This window comes from Thunnus thynnus, chromosome 19 (assembly GCF_963924715.1).
Source record: "Thunnus thynnus chromosome 19, fThuThy2.1, whole genome shotgun sequence".
Taxonomy (NCBI): domain Eukaryota; kingdom Metazoa; phylum Chordata; class Actinopteri; order Scombriformes; family Scombridae; genus Thunnus; species Thunnus thynnus.
In genome coordinates this window covers 25341710-25362314 of record NC_089535.1, presented here as the reverse complement: position 1 = coordinate 25362314, position 20605 = coordinate 25341710, and the positions used below count along the sequence as shown (strand labels likewise).

Below are 20605 nucleotides of genomic sequence, written 5' to 3'. Positions count from 1 at the left end.
GCGGTAGTGGAGGTGGAGGCAGAGAGGAGCTGGAAGAGCCCGGCTTCGTTGTCGGTTGGGTGAAAACGGGATTTGTATCTGGAGTTCAGGCTGGCCTTCAGCCAGGACTGAAGAAGTAGGGGCTCTGTTGTAGTATGCGGTGTCGTGACGTCATCGGCGTGCGACGTGCGTCGGCCCGGCGGCGGACAATGAACCCAGAAGAGCGGGAGGATTCGAGCTGGGCGAGAGGATTGATGGAAGTAGAGTCTGCATAGAGTTGGAAAGTTTGTCTATATCATCGTTTCGTAGGAGTGGGACGACTGTCTCCTTGAGAATTCGCTGGAGGTGAGCAAACATCCGGTTGAAAATGTTAATCGCTTGGAAAAGAGCCGTGTCCGAGTGGTCTATTAAGTGGAAGCATGTGGAGCGTCTGGACCCCAGCTGATCAGAAGCGCAGCGTCTGGAGGAGAAGGGTTCCATGTGGATGTGGTGGTGAAGGAGATATCTCGTTGGTGCTGCTGGATCAAGTTGTGGGCGGTATGTTGCCGAGGAACGTGGATCACGGAGCACGGGCGAGAGGTAAGCATTTGCGATGCAAGTGTGTCGTAGGTCACGTAGGTCACAGGAAAGGGGTTAGATATGCACAGATGATTGAATTAGTGAGGCGAAGGTGATTGAATTTAGTGAGAGAGAGGGGCGTAGTCTTGTTCCTGAACCTTTGTTATAATAATAACTCCATGAAAGTTTGTAAAACTACCCGGTGTAAAAATAGTAACTATGAGTATGTGGACTCTAGTGTATATATAGTGGGGGAGGGGTCATGCTAGTAACCCCTCTACATCTTCAAGCCCCCATATCAGAATCGCCCATAAAATCCTGAACACAGAAATGGTGAAAAATAGTTTACACTTAACACAGTTAATGCTCTAACTCTCTCTTCTCTGCAAGCAAGCAAAGAATATGTCACATTTCACATGATATATTCCTGCAGAGCATGCACATTAAGCATTTTTTGGGGAAAATTGAGTAATTACATTTTAAGGCACTCACATTAGTAACTGAAGCTTAAGATGGTTTGCAGTATTGGTTTGTCACAATCACAACTGATAACACTCGTCCTATAACAATCAAAGGTAAACTGCAACTCCTAAATAAATCTAAATTGATGCAGCTGTTTGCATTAAGTGACGAGAACACAGTGACGAAAAGCAATTTTACAAAATGTTCACCAGTCAAATGAATCCACATAGAACGGAACCTCCAAATCCTGACAGATTGGTGACTGTTCTAAGTTCTTCCTTGGATATTTTACTCCCCATGAGTAATGATCTAACAAAGAAACAAATCAGGTAGCCAACAGGTTTCCATGTAAGTCAGGACCTAGAAAATGTTCATTACACCAACAATATGAGAGTGTCAATCCATCACACATTTATACTGTAGTTACCGACATATCCATATTGAGACAGCTCAGTAGACACATAGTTAGACTAATAACAGGCTTCGTATTGCCCCTCAAACTGCAGCAGTGAAACCCCTCAGGTAAAAAGTCGAGACAAGTAAGAAGATTGATGTTGTCTCGGCGCAACTCTGAACTGCTGGTCAAACCCGATTGTTTCAAATGACAGTTAATATCAACTCTAGGAGCCAGTATACTTAATTGAACTTACAGTGAGTGTTGTATAGGTGTGGTGTATAGGTTTTGGAATATGACCTGGTTGTTATAATTATTAATAAAAAAATATCATGACATGTTTGATAACACTTCTAATATGTACCTGGGTTATCAGGCAAAGTTGCTAATCCTACCGTGAAATACCCTTTTTTTATCAAATCTTTTATAGGCTTACTTGGATTCGGATGTCTTTATATTCCTGTGTGTGAAACAGCATCACAGTATCGTATGTGATTCATGTTGAGTCATGCACTGACAGAGCATGTCTTGATTTATTATCCCTCATGGGAAAATAAAGGCAGACACTGTAAAAGATGTCATTACTTGAGTGCAAGAACAAAGGCAACATAATTGTGCAGAAAGCCGCCATTGTGAATTTGGCAATGCAGATTATCACAGCTTTCTCCTTCCCTGTTTTCATTTAGTTTGCTCAAAAGAGTGAAACAGTGCCCCTATGGGTTGTAATGGCTGGTAAATGTCAGTCAGCCTGTGTGGTCAAAGAGGGTATTGTGATGGCTCAGTCAAGGCACTTATGTTGAGTCCATAGTGAAGAGAGGCCAGTTGAAAAAAGTAATATTGAACAGTCAGATGCAGTTTGTGTGAAATTGTGAATGGACAGGACTCTATAAAAGAAACTGCAGAGTCAAATAAGATCAATCTCTCTCGTTTGAAACATTATTTAAAAGACCAGTATGTAGGATTTAAGGGGATCTATTGGCAGAAATGGAATATAATATTCATAATTATGTTTTCATTAGTGTATAGTCACCTGAAAATAAGAATTGTTGTGTTTTTGTTACCTGAGAATGATTATATAGCTTATATCTATATAGGGAGCGGGTCCTCTTCCACCCGCCATGTTTCTACAGTAGCCCAGAACGGACAAACCAAACACTCGCTCTAGAGAGGGCCTTTCACATAGGTGGAAGAGGAGGGTGAGGGGAGGGTCAACCTCACCGCTATAGATGCCACTACACTGCGCAAAACCCCCCAAGAATCCAGAGATATTATTGCCTGAATATTCCAAGATATGATCCAAATATGATGATATACATAGTGGATACTCGCCATCATGGGAGTCACAGATTTCATGTTCGGAGCATATCCAACTCCAGAATGGGACCAATTTATACTGCTAGAATCTGGGGTTCATGTCATCCAAGATACCATATGCGAAGCATCTCATATTTGGAAATATCCAGTCAGAAGTGGATAGCTGTCATATCGGAGATTCATATACAGAAGATTCACTAGTCATGTCCTATGTCAAGTGGGTATGGGGTGGTAGGCTTGTCTCGGACTTTCAACTACTTAAAAATAAAAATGTCCTGACAGCTCTGATGGAACTCAGGATTCATCCATAAGGGTTACTTTATTACAAATAATTGCACTGTATAAACCTGAATCTGTGTGTAACAGCTGACCTGTGTAGATGTAGCAAAATACAGAACAGTAATTACTGTCAGATCCTGACCAATCCGGTGTTAATGAAGTTACCACTGCTGTGCCATGTGTGTAAATGCACACAGCCTCTTTCTCAGTTTGGAGATGCACTTATCCTTTCAGCTGCTGTATGATGCTGCAGCCAGCTGTTGGCACCAAACAGAACATCAATACTGATGTTTCTGTGAAATCCCGGATACATCCCGGACACCTGAACAACATTATTGTAAGAATCAGACATTAATCTAACACGTTTCAGACCTGCCTGAGTCACATGAACAGCTGTAGCCTATTTTGATGGACATTTCAGTAGATTATGTTATAGATGCAAAATACTAGAGAAGAAAAAGAAGCAAAATACATGAAAATTGGTTTGTGATTGTGGAGAGCTGTGTGTGTGCACCTCTGCTAATTAGAGACATGGTATTTGAGGTTTTTTTGCTCTCTGCAGTTTTCATTATGGACCAATCTGTGTGCTGAAATGTGGAGAAAAGCCCAACCACTGGAAAGCGCTCTGCTAATTCAAACAGACACAAATCAAGGGCAAATTGCACTCATCTGCAAAACTTTATGGGCGTGTTTGTGCCGGCATACTAATAGTGCAAAAATGTTTGTCTATAGGACCTTAAAACGGGGCAGATTGTGGGTACAAATGCTACGCAATTCACGGTGCTATTAGCAGGTGCAATCCATTCTTTGTGGCTCTGGCCCTTTACCTACCTTAGTGTTTCTGAACAGGTCTTTGGATAATGTCTCGGCCTGCAGGGGTTGGCGTCAGTGTCTCCTGCCCTCTAGTTCACCTCTTCACTGTGCCACTCCTTCTGGGAGGGCCGCCGACAGCTCATCCAGCATTGGAAATATGCCTGAGCCTAGATTTTATGTAGAAGAATAAAATAATGACAACTGGATAATAAGCTAATTATCCACAAGTCACTGAAAGAGCTGTGTAATTTTGCTGTGGGTTTTGAGACATGAAAAGCGATTCTTTTTTTCGGAGCAGAGAAGTGTGTTCAGACTCCAAACTGTCGAGAGAAAGAAAAGAAAAACAACATTTAAGATTTTAATAGACCTACTGCAGTTTGACTTGTGTAGCGCTGCCCTGAGGGGTAGTCTGTAATTTAAAGAACTCTACTGAAACTGAGCTTTTGTCACTGGGGGTCTGTCCAGGTTTCTAGGTCAGAGATTGTAATTTACTTGAGTAGGCGGATTCAAACGAGCTAAATGAAATATAACAACATCCACTCTTCTGGGAAGGCTTTCCACAAAATGTTGGAAGCTGGCTGCAGGGCTTTGCGCCCATTCAGCAACAAGAACATAAATTAGGTCGGACACTGATGTTTGGCTTGAAGTGCGCTGTCATGTTGACAGTGCACAGGAAAGGACCCCAAAGTGTTGACACAAAACTGGAAGCACTATAATGTCACTTTATTCCACAGCATTAAGATGTTTCTTTAGGGGCAAACTACAAAAAACATTCTTGTCCACATACTTTTACCTGATATCATGTGTATTGATCCTATGAAATGGACATCCTGGAAAAAGAGATTGTAACCTCAATGTGTAAACATTTAAGTTAAGACAACAGAACAGCAGTCAAAGTGTAATGACTGACTTTCTCCACTAGATGTAGCTGACTTATTGAAATACCATTTTGCAAGGGTCTGAGCTCCGCTCTGCTTGCTCTGAAAACAGTTTATTAAAGGAAATGAACACAATGTTATGCAGTGATCAGAGCTTATTTTTGTCTTTTGAGCAGATGGAAATTCATTTTATGACTGAAAAATCAAAAGTTTGGATTACAGGCATAATTCAACTATCTTACTCAAACAAACACAGCCAGTGAGCAGATGTGCCTTTAGTAAGGACACTTACACAGAACATGAGCAATGTATGAGTCAGAGCAGTAGAGAACAATCTGACTCTCACACGGTTTGCCCTCTCACTGCCTCTAGCCTTGAGGAAAGTTTTAGTTTAATGAGGACAGGTTTTTAGATAACTGTCTCTGAGATTTCTGCCTCCAGCAGATTTTCATGAGGAAGTAATTCCAATAAAAGCTGTTGACAGTAAGTCCTTTAGATTATCCAAAGTAATGGAAACACTGTTGGTATTAGGTATAAAGTATTTTGCTAAAGAATTTTTTTTAATGTAAAATTTTAATGCTATGAGAACTACAAAGTGAATTCCATTCACCTCAATCAAATTGGATTAGAGTGGCAGGAATCTTCAGAGACAGGTATCTTAAAATCTTGACACACTGGATTTGGAGTTCAAGGAGTACAAACAAAAAAAGAATTTTGCCTAAATTGAACCAGCATTTAATTTTTCATGTTTTTACTGGGTAAAAGTAAAGTATATCCTTCATTCCTCAGTTTCTAAACCACCACTGAGGCCTCATATGCAGACATCACCGTGGGAGATTTCTAAGACTCTATTTATATTTGTTAAATATTTTTCTTCATAAAAAAGTATATATCTTTTTAGTTTTATATTTTCATGCTCTTAAAAATGGATTACAAAAACAATTTTATATTCATATTGACATGATAACCTTATAGCTCAAATCAATAATATGATCTACTTGCAGGAGTCAATGATTTTACAGATATGACAACCTCATTGTAATATAGTTAAGTTTATTTGTCTTTAGTAGAAAAAGGCATACTGTTATACACAACACATATAATCATGCACATTAGATCCAGTTTACACACCAACCAACAACAATGTAAGTACTGTCTTCAGCCTTCGAAGCCATATTTAATTTGGGAAAAGATATATTTACAACCCATAATTACACCATTCCCCTGTTGCAATAGTTCAGTTATTATTTAGCATGTACAGACAACAGATGAGCGCTAACAATACAAACAGCAGGCACCCTCCACGGTTTATAAAGAAACACACTGCTGTGGCACATACATGACACATACTCTGGATACTTCATGCAGAGGGGCAACTTATTTTTTGGTTGTGGTACAATTTTTGTGCAATATGCAGTACAAAAAAGGATCTCTACTGAATAGGCTGTTTCTCTGGACTTATTGATAAGATGTTGGCTTGCTTTAATAAGCCTGTGATACAGGTGCCTCACCTACGAAAATCCTTTATAAAATCCCCCAAAATATTTTAAACAGTATTTTAGGAGCAGATCTTGACACTGAAATAGAAAGAGCATCTTGCCTATACTCTCCTGACCAGTTCATAAGATAATTTTAATTTAACAAGATATGTTATGCCACTGTATATAAATACATCTGACTGGTCTAGTCTTAATGAAAGTTGCTCTGTAGCGTCACCATTTGATGATTTTAAGACTGCAGGTCGACCTATCAAAAACAAACTCAATAACAATAATAATAAAATAATCTGGATACATAAAATAAATTCTTTTGAAAAATTGAAAAATCAAAATTCTAAGTAATAAGTAAAAGTCTGAACCTGTGATTCAGGTGTTAGAACAAGAGTTTACCACCTTCATGTGCTACCTGATGTGTTACCACAACCATGTTCACAGAATAATCTTACAATTTGAGACTGAATGCTCCAAATTAGGACATTTCAGAAAACTCTTTACAGGGTAAAGATTTTTAATAACTCTGTTTTTAGTGTTGATGCGTAGACAGGCTTGTGGCGTCAGAGTATGTGCAGTTATCTCCTTTGTTTACATGAGGTGTCATTTCATGCAATGGCAGACATGGCCAAAAGAGTGCTGGTTTGAACCTTGCTACCAGGACTTTTTATATGTTTACACATAAATGCACAGTTAGTTTTCCAGTATATTGTCACTGCTGTATTGCTACATTGCTGGTAGCCTGCTGAAAATAGCTTTTTTTCAGGCTTCTGATTGGCCAACATGGCTTGACAGCGCTTCAATTGTGTTTTTGCATTCTCATTTGGATGGAGATTTTTTTTAAAACAGTGCCTGTGTGGAATTTTTTTTTTTGAGAATGAAGAGTGGAAAAACTCACATTTTCAAAAATACCTGTGTATAGGTGGACTAGACCAAAGTCAACAAACTGCTGTAGCTACAAGTGAACATGTTAACTGATGTTAATGATGCACTTTTCCTCGTGAATGTTTGTTTGGTGATTCCTTTAACAAGCGAAGGTGCAGGATGAGATAATGTTCATGTTTATAAGTTAGATAAGAAGGAGGCTTTAGCAAGAAAGCTAATGTGGGTTGTTGTTCAGAGTCTGTGGCTCTTGAGTTGTGTATCAGGATGCTATCAGGCTCAGTGTGACCATCTGCTCTGCCCGTGATAGAACACTATGTTATTGCTTTATTCAAGATTTGATTTTCTGTACGGAAACAGGGACTCCTGCTTATGCAAATGGGCGATGGAATGGTATTTGATCAAAATAATATAAAACTAGGGCGAGAAGATGTGTGACATGCAAGTGGCAACCACAGGAATTTTCAAAATCATCACAAAGAAGCAAAGTAGAAACTCAGTAAGAATCTATGTTTTCGTGGAAAAACTTACTTAAATATAGTATTTTTGGATCAAGCATCTTGTGGTCATTAAACAAACTGCATCTTAAGGTACTTAGCTACCTATCGTCTTGGTAGGTTAGTAATACTTGCTAGTTTACTTAGTTGACAATTTAAGTTCAGTATCTCTTCTTATATTTTAACCTTCTTTGCCTCTTAAGTTGTTAATGCCAGCAAACAGCAAACTGAGATTTAACTCTTGCAATTAGACCCAAAAATGTCCCGAAAAGTCAAATTCTTTACAGGAATGTTGTTTGCGGTTAGCAGGAATGACAGCTGCTTAGTTGTCTCCTCTGCTGATAGTGGTGGTAACTGCTGTTGGGATCACATGAGTAACACAAAGAGTCACATCACCAGGTGATGTGACAGCAACAGGTGTGGTCAGTGTTCCTGGCGGGGGCGTTGACACAATTGGCATATCTGTGCTTGGTGTGTCTGGTTCAGCGGTGAGGTTACCACCATCTCCTGTAGTGACAGTTGTCATGTCAGCGGTGGTCACAGCAGGTGTGGTCTGATCGGTGATGAGAATCTCCTCAGAGGAGTCCTCCTCTGAGGAGGAGGAGGAGGAAGAAGATTCACTAGATTCACTTGAGTCCAGTAACTGATCTGACTCTGAAGAGACTTTGTGGCTGGAAGATTCATCAGACTGCATAGGCCACAAATAATTCCCGTCCAACCATCCCTGCATGAAGTGACTGTCTATGATGTCAGCATCATGAAAGGTGCCCCTGCCAAACTTAAAAAGACATATGTCATTTTAACAACCCTGGCAATTGAAAATTGAACATAATCCAGCAATTGCTCCTCTTGAGAATTTCATGAGAGAACAGCAAGAAGGCATAAGTATAAAGGGGAAAGTTAAAGAAGAAATATCTCCAATTATATCATATCCATATTGTGTAATTGTTTATAGGCCTTACTCACAGCAGATATTGTACTTGTCACAGTAGAAAAATCACAGGTATTACTAATAACATGAATAATGGCTCTGTTTTGTTCAAGTGTCCCAGTAAGCCATGACAGTGTAACAGTGAGCCAGCATGCACAACACCAGGACCCTGAACTGAAGAACTGAAGCAGCTAAATAAAAATCAGCCATCATTAATTTTATGATTCACACCTGTGCTTTTTATACTGTGACGTGAAAGCTTTGGTTAAAAAAATGCACCTGTAACTCAACCTTTCTGTTAAGATGATAGTACATCATTGGAAAATTTTATAAGGGTAGCAGTGGTAGAAAAATTAGAATGAAAACCAGACAGAGAATGGGGATAAGAATGTGTGATTATTAATGTACTGTGATAATTGATTAAAAATGAACTTTTCAAATATTTTAGCTGTTGTACAAATAATAGAAATCGGTCTGTAATTATTAAGATCTAGCGGATCTCCTCCTTTATGAAGTGGAGTGACTTTAGCATATTTCCAAATAGATGGAAGATTACAAGTAGATGGGGACAGATTAAATACGTCAGCAAGTGGGAAAATAAGCACTTGAGAAGCTAATTTTATAAATTTAGCCTCACTGGGACCAGGAGCACAGCCAATGTTTAGAGCAGAAATAACAATAATAATAATATCAGAGGGTAAAATACGTCTGAAAGAAAATGAGTCACTGGTAGTTACTGGATCATTTAAATAAGTTGAAACAAAAGAGTAAGAACTACAAATAGAGGAAAATGATGATTCAAAATTTTCAAAATAATAGCGTGTTCATGGATAATTTCATCACTAACATGGATCTGTGCAACAGCGCTTTTACTGGGGCTAAGAATACTTTTCATCCTCTTCAGAACTGTTTAGGATTATGAAAATCATGAGACTATTTCTATAATAGTTGGATTTAGCATTCCAAGTTTTTGTTTTATAGAAGTTTCTTAAATGGTGGTATGCTTCCCAGTCAGCTGTATCCCTAGATATTTGATATTTTGCCCAGGCTTAAGTTTAAAAAGATCAGAATCAGAAGTAATCCATGGTGAATATCTCCCTTTAACTTTCATTGTTTTCCAAAGCTTATCAACAACTTTAATAGAACACTCAAAAAGAAATTCCATGCATCTCTCAACATAAAGGCATCATCTGAAACCTATCCCAATCTATTGCAGTCACATCATAAATAAAATGATCAATATGTACTCTCAAAATGTACACTAAACCAGAACATCTCACAAAGTATCTGTAAATATTTATACTAAAAATATACTGAATAGAGATGTAGCACAGGACTGAATACTTCAGCTGTGAGACTGACTGCAACAAAACACAACAAGGCACAGTCAGTGAGAGACAGTGGTGAGGGAGGAGGATGAGGGAAGATTGATGTGAAGCGTTGTGGGTAGCTTACTGGTCTAGCAGAGGATGTTGTAAGTAGGACGATGAGGAGGGTGTATGTGAGAAACTCCATCTCTGATTGGTTCCTGTCTGTGAAGAAGGGAAATCACAACAAAAACAAGAACAAGACACGATCAGAGGCTGGGCATAAGAGTAAGATTTGTAATAGCTGTTGTAATAAGTTGTAATAATTTATTAGTTGTAATAATAGTTGTAATAAGTTGTAATAATTTTTACAACAGTTAATATAATTGAAATAAAAACAGACACGTTTTGTGAAGAGGTAAACATTCACATACTTGGCAACAGTTGCTCATCAACCCATAAACATCAGAAAATCATACACAAATAACACATAAATCATATGTGCTCATTAAATAATAAAAAAAACTTACCAGTTTTCTGTAGCACAAGATCTGTCCTCTAGTTCTTTCTTACTTCTCTTAAATCCTATATAAAAACAAATTGGATTCTGTGTAGCCGTGATAACTCACTGTTTCAGTCTAACCTCCATGCAGGACTGGCAGCTGCTCTTATATGGTGCCAGGGCAGAGAGGCTGGGCTGGGGAATGGTTCAGGGGGAAGAATTGGGTAAGACTGGATTGCTCAGGGCTGAGGTTAAAGGGAGGGGCAGGGAGAAACTTTACCACACTTACAGATCATCCGGTGATGATGAATTATTTATTTTGTTTGATGCATTATGTTTTCTTTTAGTTGGCAACACAATTGTTTTGAGAACTTGTATCTTTTTTTTTTAACTTAGACTCCATGGACTGTACATGGTGTGGACAAAGTAGCAGGAATAATCCAAAATATTCCTGTATTAAAAGTACTATCATTGTGTACCTCAGCATGTCAGAGAGCGTTGATTCAGCTCAGTGTAGTATGTTGATGTAATCACAAGTCTGTCATCTGTGTATTTATAGAAAGGATAGGAGGATTGGCTCCGAGAGTCTAGATCTAGTATTTATACTATGTAGAGAAACTGGGTCAATTGGGTAAAAAATATTGTTTTCACCCAAATAAATTACTAAATGTTTACGCCTCTTAGTCTGCTATTACATTGAAGACTGAAGGACAGGTTCACAATTGTTCAAGTCGATCCTAAAACCCAAATGATCACTGAAAGAAGTTTTTCTTGCTGTAATCATTCCTCCTGTTCATGCTGGCCATTAGAAGATCCCTTCATAATGCACTCACAGTGGAAGTGATGGGGGACAAAATCCATAGTCCTTCTTTGATTGCTTATTGATGGGAATTTGATGCTAAAAAGACTGTAAATGTGGCAGATACATGTGGCATCACATCAACTTTTAAATACATTTTTGCATGGAATCACTGTATGGATTTCGGCCCTCATCGCTTACATTGAAAGCTTGAAAAATTGTGAACACATTATAACACAAAAGGGGTTTAGTGTTAACATCAACCATATCATAGTTGCCATGTGCAGATACTGTAGAAGGAAAGAATTTTAAAACGTCGGCACCAGACTTTATGCAGGGTTTTGTAAGAATCATCTGACCTCAATGTTCTTATAGGCACTTCTTGATGACGCCTCATGTCAAATCCTGAAGTGATATCTGTGAAATTTGTCATGGTGATGAGGTGATTGAGATACTGTATAAAAAAATGCTGACGGAAGTCTGATGGAGGTGATGGAAAAATGATCCAACATTTAGACAGACTCTGGAGGTGTAGAGCAGTCTGTGGAATTTTACAGTAGAGTCAAAGCTGAGCCACACTTTGATCAGACCGTTGTGTGTGCGTGTGTGTGTATGTGTCACACTACCGTGTTACTTTATCACACTGAAACTTAACCTTCTCTCCTCCTCTCTCTCCTCTTCTCGTGAAAAACCACAAAACATCTAAGGATGAATCATAAACAAGGTTAATCCTGACTGGGTTTTACGGAACACAACAAACAAATTTAGAAAAATGTGAGACAGAACCCAGGAGGGCCTTTTATGTAAATTAAAAAATCATTGCAAAAGGAGCATTCAGGGCAGGCTGAAATCTGGGCTTTTGACTTTCTGGGAGCATTTTTACTTACGTTACCCTCAAGATTTGTAACTTTGACCATATCTAACATAGACATCTGGTATCATAACACTATATAAATGACAGAAAATCACAAAAAGCACATTATTTCCCCTGTATTTTTATGAAATTGTGTTGTTCTTTTTATCAAAATAATGGTCCAAACCAACATCCGAATACATTGTGATTCATTGGCAAACTAAATAATGACACTGAAAAGTAAAGATGTTTTGTTTTTTGATGCAGGCCAACTTCTGCAGGTACATGAGGTTAGCTTACTGGGATCCGTAACTCAACCTTTGTCATGCATTACATTGAACACAATTTGTTATATTTGTGGTTGGAAAGCTGGTGAAGATTTGTGTCCTTGTCACTGCACTGGTGACTCCTCCTGGCTGGTTGGGCTGTCTCTTTGAATAAAGCCACCAGGAACATGCTGAGCTGTGAGGTGATTTTTGGTGGCGTGGCCACAGTCAGAACTGTAGGTCATGTGACACCCACTGATGCCAGACAGTCATCACTAGAGCTGAAATAATTATTTCATGAATCAATTAGTCAATCAAGAGAAAATTAATCTGAAACTATTTTGATAATCTACTAGTCTTAAATCATTTTTTGAGCAAATGTGACAAACATTCCTGTATTCCAGCTTGAGATTGCTTGTCAATTAATGTGATAATTTTCTTTGGGAGAGTGTGGCATTTACGTAGCCAGTCTGTCAAACAGACCTGGTTCAGACTGACATACCTCAACTACTACTACTACTACTACTACTGCAATTACTGGATGGATTGCTATGCCATTTTGTACAGACATTCGTGATCCCCAAAGGATGAACCCTACTGACTTTGGTGATCTTTCTACTTTTCCTCTAGCGCCACCATTATATTGAGATTTATGGTTTCAAGTGAAATGTCTTGACAACTAATAGATGGAATTTGGTACAGATATCCATGGTGTGGATTGGATAAATCCTAGTACTTTGATTATAATCTGACTTTCATCTAGCACCACCATGAGGTCAAAGTTTTCACTTATGCAGTGAAATATCTCAACATCTACAAGATGAATTGGCACAAAACGCTGTACAAACATTAATTGTTTCCAGACTTTTCTTCTAGTGCCGCCATGACATTGACATTTGGGCGTTTGAGTGTAACATCTCGGCAACTATTGGATGGATTGCCATGAAATTTGGTGCTGACATTCATGGCCACCTCAGAATGAATTGTGTGACTTTTCATCTAGCACCATCATCAGGTCAAAATTTAAATTTTTCAAATGTCTAAATTTATTACTAAACACCAGCGAAACTAATGAAATTCCAAATTCAACCTCAGCTGTACTTATTATGTACTGCTGTTTAACTCTAATTAGAAAATCTTGTAACATAAGTGAATATACCTGCTAAGCATCAGCAAGTTAGCAGCATCACTGTGCCTAAGTACAGTAATACTCAAGTAGTGGGACAGTAGCACTACAGTGCGAGACAGAAAAACATTTACAATGTGAAAAAACACATGAACCAAAGAATATCCATTATTATCACATAGTAATACACAATGTACGTCTCCAACAGAGACGGGACAGCACGAGACATGAATCCACTTCCTGCTGTAAATAAACCTTCATAACCAGTTTAGTTTGAGTCACACATAACTCTCAAAACAGTTTCAACCACAATTTACAGTATCTGGAGCCACTGAGAGGAAAATCCCCACTCTGGTCAATTATTACAGTCATCCAACAACATTTCTCAGGCATTAAGGAAGTGCTCATTTAAATTTGTAAGTCAGTTTAGGCAAGTAAAGCATTTTGTGGAAGTTGGACAACTACCATTGTGTACCTCAGCATGTCAGAGAGCATGTCAGAGATGTGTCACACAGCATGCTCATGGTTAAATTATAAACTAGAAATACTGCCTTGTGGTTATGCCTCTGCCAACCAGTCAAGTTGCAGTTTACATCCATGTCTGTCCAGACTCATATAACATTTGTAGTGAAGACTTTGAAGGAATGTAATTAAAGGTATTAAGTGTATTTTCCTTGTATGTGTTCACATGTTTGGCCAATAAAGCTGATTGTGATAGAACACTAAGTTGTAGCCATGACAGCAGACGATGCTTCAGATATGGATGTTGCTGCAAAGACGCTTCACACACACCTTCAACCCAGCAGCACAGAAGATCTGTACAATCTATATACAATCACCACAGTTTCAAGGTGAGCACCAAGATTAGTGACACCAATTCAGTATCTGACCAAATGTGAAATATGGTCACAATCTCCCCTTCTGTTCCTGAGTTATGGTGTTGAATAATGGCCAAAAAAGTGTTTTTACAGAACGTTATTATGTCACAGTGAAGCTGACCTTTGGCCTTTTGGATTTAAAATGTCATCACTTCATCATTTTATCGTATTAGATATCTGTGTGAAACTTTGTCATAATTAGCTTATAAATTCTTGAGTTATGGCCAAAAACATGTTTTGTGACGTGACAGTGACCTTTGATCTTTGACCACCAAATTCTAATCAATTCATCTTTGAGTCCAAGTGGACGTTTGTGCTAGATGAAATCAAATTCCCTCCAGGCATTCCTAAGATATTGTGCTCATGAGAATGGGACAGATGGGCATCCGGAAAACATAATGCCTCCAGCTGTCGCCTACGCAGAGGCATAAAAAATAGAAAACTTGATGATTTGAGAGTTTAACCAAGGTCAAAGGAGTTTACAGTTAAACCTCTCTGCGTTTCTCACCCCAGACTACTTCCTTGTTCTATTTTCATGAGAAGGGCTTGTTATTTTAAGATAACATATGTAAAGTAATAATAACTTAACTGTGGTAGATTGTTGGCTGCCGAGCATCTCCCACACAGTCTTGCTCAATGACAGCGTTACGTTTCCTGAAGGTGGTGCCAACACTGCTGCTCTTTTTAACACAGCACAAAGCTTCTGTTGTTATAACAAGTACAATTTTACACAGTGACAAAAGATCTCCTCAACATATTCTCATTAAAATGACCAAACTTGAACCATATCATATTTTTACATTTTAACATTTCTAGTAATAAAAAGAAAAGAGTCTGTTTATAGCCATTAGAGAATGTGTTGTTCCTTTAGTTTATGAGATCCTGTTGTCCAAATAACAGTATATTAAGTCTCATTGTGAATTCATCCTGCTCTAATGAGAAATGATGCTGTATATGTTGTAGTTGCAGTAAAAAACCATTACTGTTATAACAGAGCTCTTGACAAATACTTGTTTCTTATTGGTGCAGCACTGTGTTGCCATTGAATTGACAACCTTGCAGTCACCAGCCTGCCTTACTTACCGGACCTGACACAACTTTGAAAGGCAGTGGCAGTGTGTATTCTTCAGTAGTAATGATGACGGTGTGATTGAAAAATAATGACTCATAGCCAGTTAGTTCAGTACAGTCAGTCTGGCAGACAGCGTTGCAACATTTCCACCTATTGATTAGAACATTGTCTTGATAAACACATTTTCATCAGTCACCGGTCAGTATACTGTAGAAAATGTAACTGTTTCATGGGATTTAGCAGCATTTCCCCATCCAGACAGTATGAAATTCTTGTGCCACAGCATTTGTAGCAAGCTGGCCAGGAGTGGATTGTCAGCAAAGAAAGCGCAGGGTTGACTAAGTGTTGAACAAGTGAACATGTCCTGTCTTGTTCTTCTAATCACCAATGTCCTTTTTCGTGATTTATCCAACTAGAACATCTTTCCTGAAGCTTAAAGGGATAGTTTGGATTTTGTGAAGGGGAGTTGTATAAGGTAGTTATCCATAGTTAGTGTATTACCTGCAGTAGATTTGGGTCGGCATCCCCCCAGTTTAGAGAAGCAGACAGGAGTACCGGCACGGAAATTAAGCAATGTATTACTGCGGACGGGGCCAGTAGTAAAACATATTTTAGCCACCTAAAAAAAATCAAGTCTTCAAGTGTAAACTATATTTAGAATATTTTCACTGCTTTACCTTGCTGTCAGGCAGCCCTTTTCTTTGGCACTACATTTTTTCAACCGTAGAACTTCTGTATTCCTATGTATGCCACGCACTGTATTACACAACAGATCAGCTGTTTGGGTCAGAAAGTGCTGCTGCATACTGTGCAGGATCTCCTGTCTACCTTTTGTCCAACCATGGCCGTTCTGTCTGATTTTCTGTCCCTCAAAAGTGCAAAATATTGTCTTGTTTGTGACAGTTTTATATTCCAACAATTCTGCTTATAGCAACCAGGATTTTTTTTTCCACTTCCACAAACTTTCTATGTTCTGCCAGAGCAGAATCATCTTTTGGGAATCTGGGTTAAGAAGGACAAAGCTGTCAGTACCTGCAGATAAAAGCAAAACATGGGGAAAATGCAAGTGAAAGGTGGCCTAAAGGAGTGTTTTCATCAAGTCTAATAAGTGGTCCGATTGTATTTGTGTCTGAGGTTCTGTTATTTGTCTTATACTTTGAGTTTGGATACTTTTAATATTTCACAACACTTTTCAAGAGACAACAAACGAGACAATGACATTTACTCACTGAAAAGAACTGAACACAATATCCTATGAAATAATGCACAAAAGACAATATTACATTCAACAACATTTTTAATAGTGAAAAGGAATACACAAGTAGACCAGTTGTTGTATTGATACTTTTATTTAAGTAAAGGATATTAGCACTTCTTCCACCACCAAAGTAGACACAAACACACACTATATTCCTGTCAGCTGTCTTCTGTGCTGCTAGTTGCTGGTGATTAGTGACATCTACTGGTGATAAAACTCATGTGCAAGGGAGTAAACTAATAGTAACACCTCACATCACACTAGTTTAAATATCAGTTTGTCAAAGCTCACAGTGTTTGACTCTCATTTCAACTGAATGTTCATTGTTTATATTTGTATTATTTGTCAAAATGAAATGTCTTGTGAACACTGATCCTCTTTGATAGTGCATTTTTTTTAACCTCTTCCTCTGTCAACTTTCATGTTGTCTCAGTATATGTGAATGATGCAGATACTGAAGATTGCAAATCACATTTCCAGAAGAGGACAGTTTTCAGTATGTGTGACAGAATTCATTGTTCTTGTGTGAGTTTGAAGACATAATGAGTTGCTGTTGTGTTTATATCCAGACTGTTGTGAACATTCAGTCGTTACAAACAAGTTTCAGTTCATTTGAAAAATCCCCAAAGGCATTTTGCAGTTCTGCCTTTTTAGTTGGCACCACATAAACACTGATATTTGGTTAAGTTTGGATAATTGCCAAGGATTGAGGTTACAGTGGTACACCTTTCTATAAAAGTTGATATGATAAAACATCCACTAACACTTCATACATCACTGTATCACCCATCTCGTTTTCTTCTTTTAGCAGCTCATAAAAAAGACTGATAAGCCTAAGTGTTTTCAGACCCTACCAGTGCTTGCAAATCAATATGTGACGAAACCAGTGGGGGTGAAGCTTCAGTGGGCAGAAAGTGAAACCATTTACCCATTTTTCCATGTAAAATGAAACTGCATTTCAGACAACGGTTTCCGTTCTATTATCAGACCTGTGCAAGCATATGAGCAAATATGCTGTACGTGTGTGTGTGTGTGTGTGTGTGTGTGTGTGTGTGTGTGTGTGTGTGTGTGTGTGTGTGTGTGTGGTTTTGAAGGTATGAGACCAGAGTTAAGATTTGTTGCCCTTCACATCGCAACTGTTACATTTTTCAGTTTATATCAGTTTTTATCATTATTTATGTCCAAATTCCCCACTTGAAGTTCATCAAGAGCCACAAATCATAAATGTGTTATAAATATGTCTTAAGTGTGCTAAGCCGGCCCTCCAAACATCAGTTTGCTGCAGGGTGTCCATGTTTTTGCATTTAGATTGGAAGTTGGGAATACTGACTCGGAACTATCGACTTCTGACTTGCAATGGGTTGAAGCATAAAATATCTCAACAACTAGCCTATTACATGGATTGGATTTGTGATCTCCTGACTTTTCATCTCGCGCCATCATCAGGTCAGAATCTCAGCTTGTCCTATACTTTTATTTGGGAGATTCTCAAAGGATCACTACGACCTGCATCATTAGGCCAGTTTTCGGTAGCTAGTTTGTCTATTTGTACTGCAGAAGAGGGAAAACAGTGAGGAAGCATGTAACTGTCCTATAAAAATTAGTAAAACTTTCTACAACAAAAAGGCATTAAAGCTGTTAATCAAACTGCCATGTTTTTTTACTCTTTCATCTCTTAAGTTTTGAGCAAAAATATTAAAATATAAATGTGATTGTGAGAGAAACATCTTCCTCCAAAATAGGCCTATGAAATTATATCGATTATGAATAATCATCCAAAGTTTCACAACTTCTAGTTACTCAGATTTTGAAAACCACATTGAAGGATCCCCTCAAAATGTTTTTTAGTGTTTTACAGTTCAATTATCATAGAATATTTCTCCCATTCCTGAGTCTGTTGCCCAGCTAAAGACTTCAAGGATCTCTACTCAGAATGTCTGGGGAAATACCACATAATGAAGAGGACACACTTCAATGCCATTGTAGTTATTAGATAACATTTTCCAATAATAAAAATCACCTTGCAGGTCGTTGTGGTCTGTCGAGTCTCTCACTGTGGTTTGTGACTAAATGCCTGCAAAACTAATGACATTCCCATCAGCCTCAGCTGTATGTTAGCAAATATTAGCATGTTGACATGCTTCACTAAGATGGTGAACATGGCAAACATTGTAACATCAGCATGTTAGCATTATCATTGTGAGCATGTTAGCATGCTAAAGTTAACATTTAGCTTAAATTACTGCTGCCTACAGCCTCACAGAGCTACTAGCATGACTCTAAGTCTGGTTCAGATCTTTAAATGATGAGTTCAATGCATCCTGATCTGAGCATTTGACTGAAAACAGTAGAATTTAGTGGTAAAACACAAAAAAATACCATGCCACATTTTGCCATGTGATTTTGAATATTTTTGTAAATATTATAACAGATCAATATTGAGAGAGATAATGTGATTTGTCGTTTAAATGGTCTATTCTTTATCTTGTAAAAGCTGAATTTGCTTTAGGGGTGGGTGTAGCTGTTTTAAGTGTTGAATATCTTCAGCATGTGAGCTATCTCTCTTTTGCACTTCATGTTGCCAGACTGGTTTGTGGGCTTTCAGCAAATGGGTTAGAGAGAGAGAGAGAGGAAAAGGCTTCTTCCTGTTTCTCAAAGTCTGACACGTCTGTATAATGAGGGCATTGAACAATTCTGGTTATTCACTGTGGTTCACACAAACAATATCACTGCCAACCTCTTCCTCTTATACCTCTTGTTGTCCCTTTTCTTCTGCCATTTCTCCTGTTATTCAATGAGAAAGAAAATACATGTCTGACAGCTAAAAATAAACGCCCAGAGAATATAGGACTGAATTCAACTCCCAGTTTACTGACAAATTACTGTGCTGTGGGGTTTGTAGTCCGGACAAAGGTCATATCTGTCAAATACAATGGCTGGCTGCTGGCTCATTTGTCACAGGATGTTTATATTCATTGTCATTTCAAAAGTCCTTGTGCAGTATATCATGCTGGAGTTTGACTGTCCAGATGTTTCTTATGTAAAAAATGGTCCTGCCCTTCCTTCAGTGTAATTATAAAGAAGAGCACACACACACACACACACACACACACACACACACACACACACACACTTCTTAGAGTATTTATGGCCTGATAATAACGGTGCAGCACCAGAATCAGCTGCCTCTGTTATTACTGCTGCTGCCCAGTAATGATGATAAATAGGGACATGTGGCAGTGGTGGAAAGTGACAAATTACATTTAAACAACTGCACTTTGGTACAGTTTTGAGGTACTCGCAATTGCTAAAGTATTCCCATTTGATGTTCCTTCATACTTCTACTTTGCTACCTGTTATAAGTAAGTCATAAGTAATAAAAAGCACCCTTGCCCAATTCAATACACTGATTGATTTTACTAGGTTTTACTACTATAGCCTCACTGGGTCTGATATGAGTAGTAGCTTATGATGGCTAATGTTAGCTTACGTTTGCTTAATATTGCTGTGTAACTGACAATACTAAGTCAGTTTTCTGACTTCATTCCCGCTTCCTGTTTTCTTGGACAATGTTTCCCTGTTGAGCTGCCGTGGAAGTATAGCAACAAAAAGAGGGACTTTGTCACTAAAAAGACTGTAATGTTAAAAGATATCTTCATTACTTGATTTGACTCATTTGGACGCTGAAGCTTCATATTGGCTTCAGATAAACTTTTAAATATATTTTTGCACAGGAGGAGGACTGTGGATTTTGGCCTCCATACATTGTACATTGTAAGTGCATTATGAAGGGATCTTCTAATGGTCAGTATGAACAGAAGGAATGATTAGCGAGAAAAACCTATTTCAATGTACATTTGGGCTCCTGACTGTTTTAAGAAAGACTTCCAAAACTGTGAACCTGTCCTTCAAATCAGCATCTTAGCAAGTAATTTTGGTCTATTATTGACTCCTAAAGGTCTGATTTTACAGGAGTATACTTTACAAGAGGAACAATCTGACAGTGAGATTATTTAAACATTGAGGCAGTTTTTTTTCTTCCATATTTTCAGCACAAATAAACATGT

The 20605-nt window shown here is 38.3% G+C and overlaps 1 protein-coding gene and 1 long non-coding RNA gene across 3 annotated transcripts in view; one reads left to right on the top strand and one right to left on the bottom strand.

Moving 5' to 3' along the window:
* Positions 1–280: 280 nt before the first annotated feature.
* Positions 281–20605, top strand: part of LOC137171307 (uncharacterized) — an 82128-nt gene continuing 61803 nt past the window's right edge. For both annotated transcript variants that reach the window (XM_067575259.1, XM_067575258.1), the window contains exon 1: positions 281–558. The gene's annotated coding sequence lies outside the window, so the exon portion shown is untranslated. The remainder of the gene's footprint in view (positions 559–20605) is intronic.
* LOC137171104 (uncharacterized) lies at positions 5729–11097 on the bottom strand. Its single transcript, XR_010924712.1, has 3 exons — positions 10315–11097; positions 9933–10009; positions 5729–8324 (listed from the first exon to the last, which is right to left on the bottom strand). It is a non-coding gene; the product is annotated as an uncharacterized lncRNA (long non-coding RNA).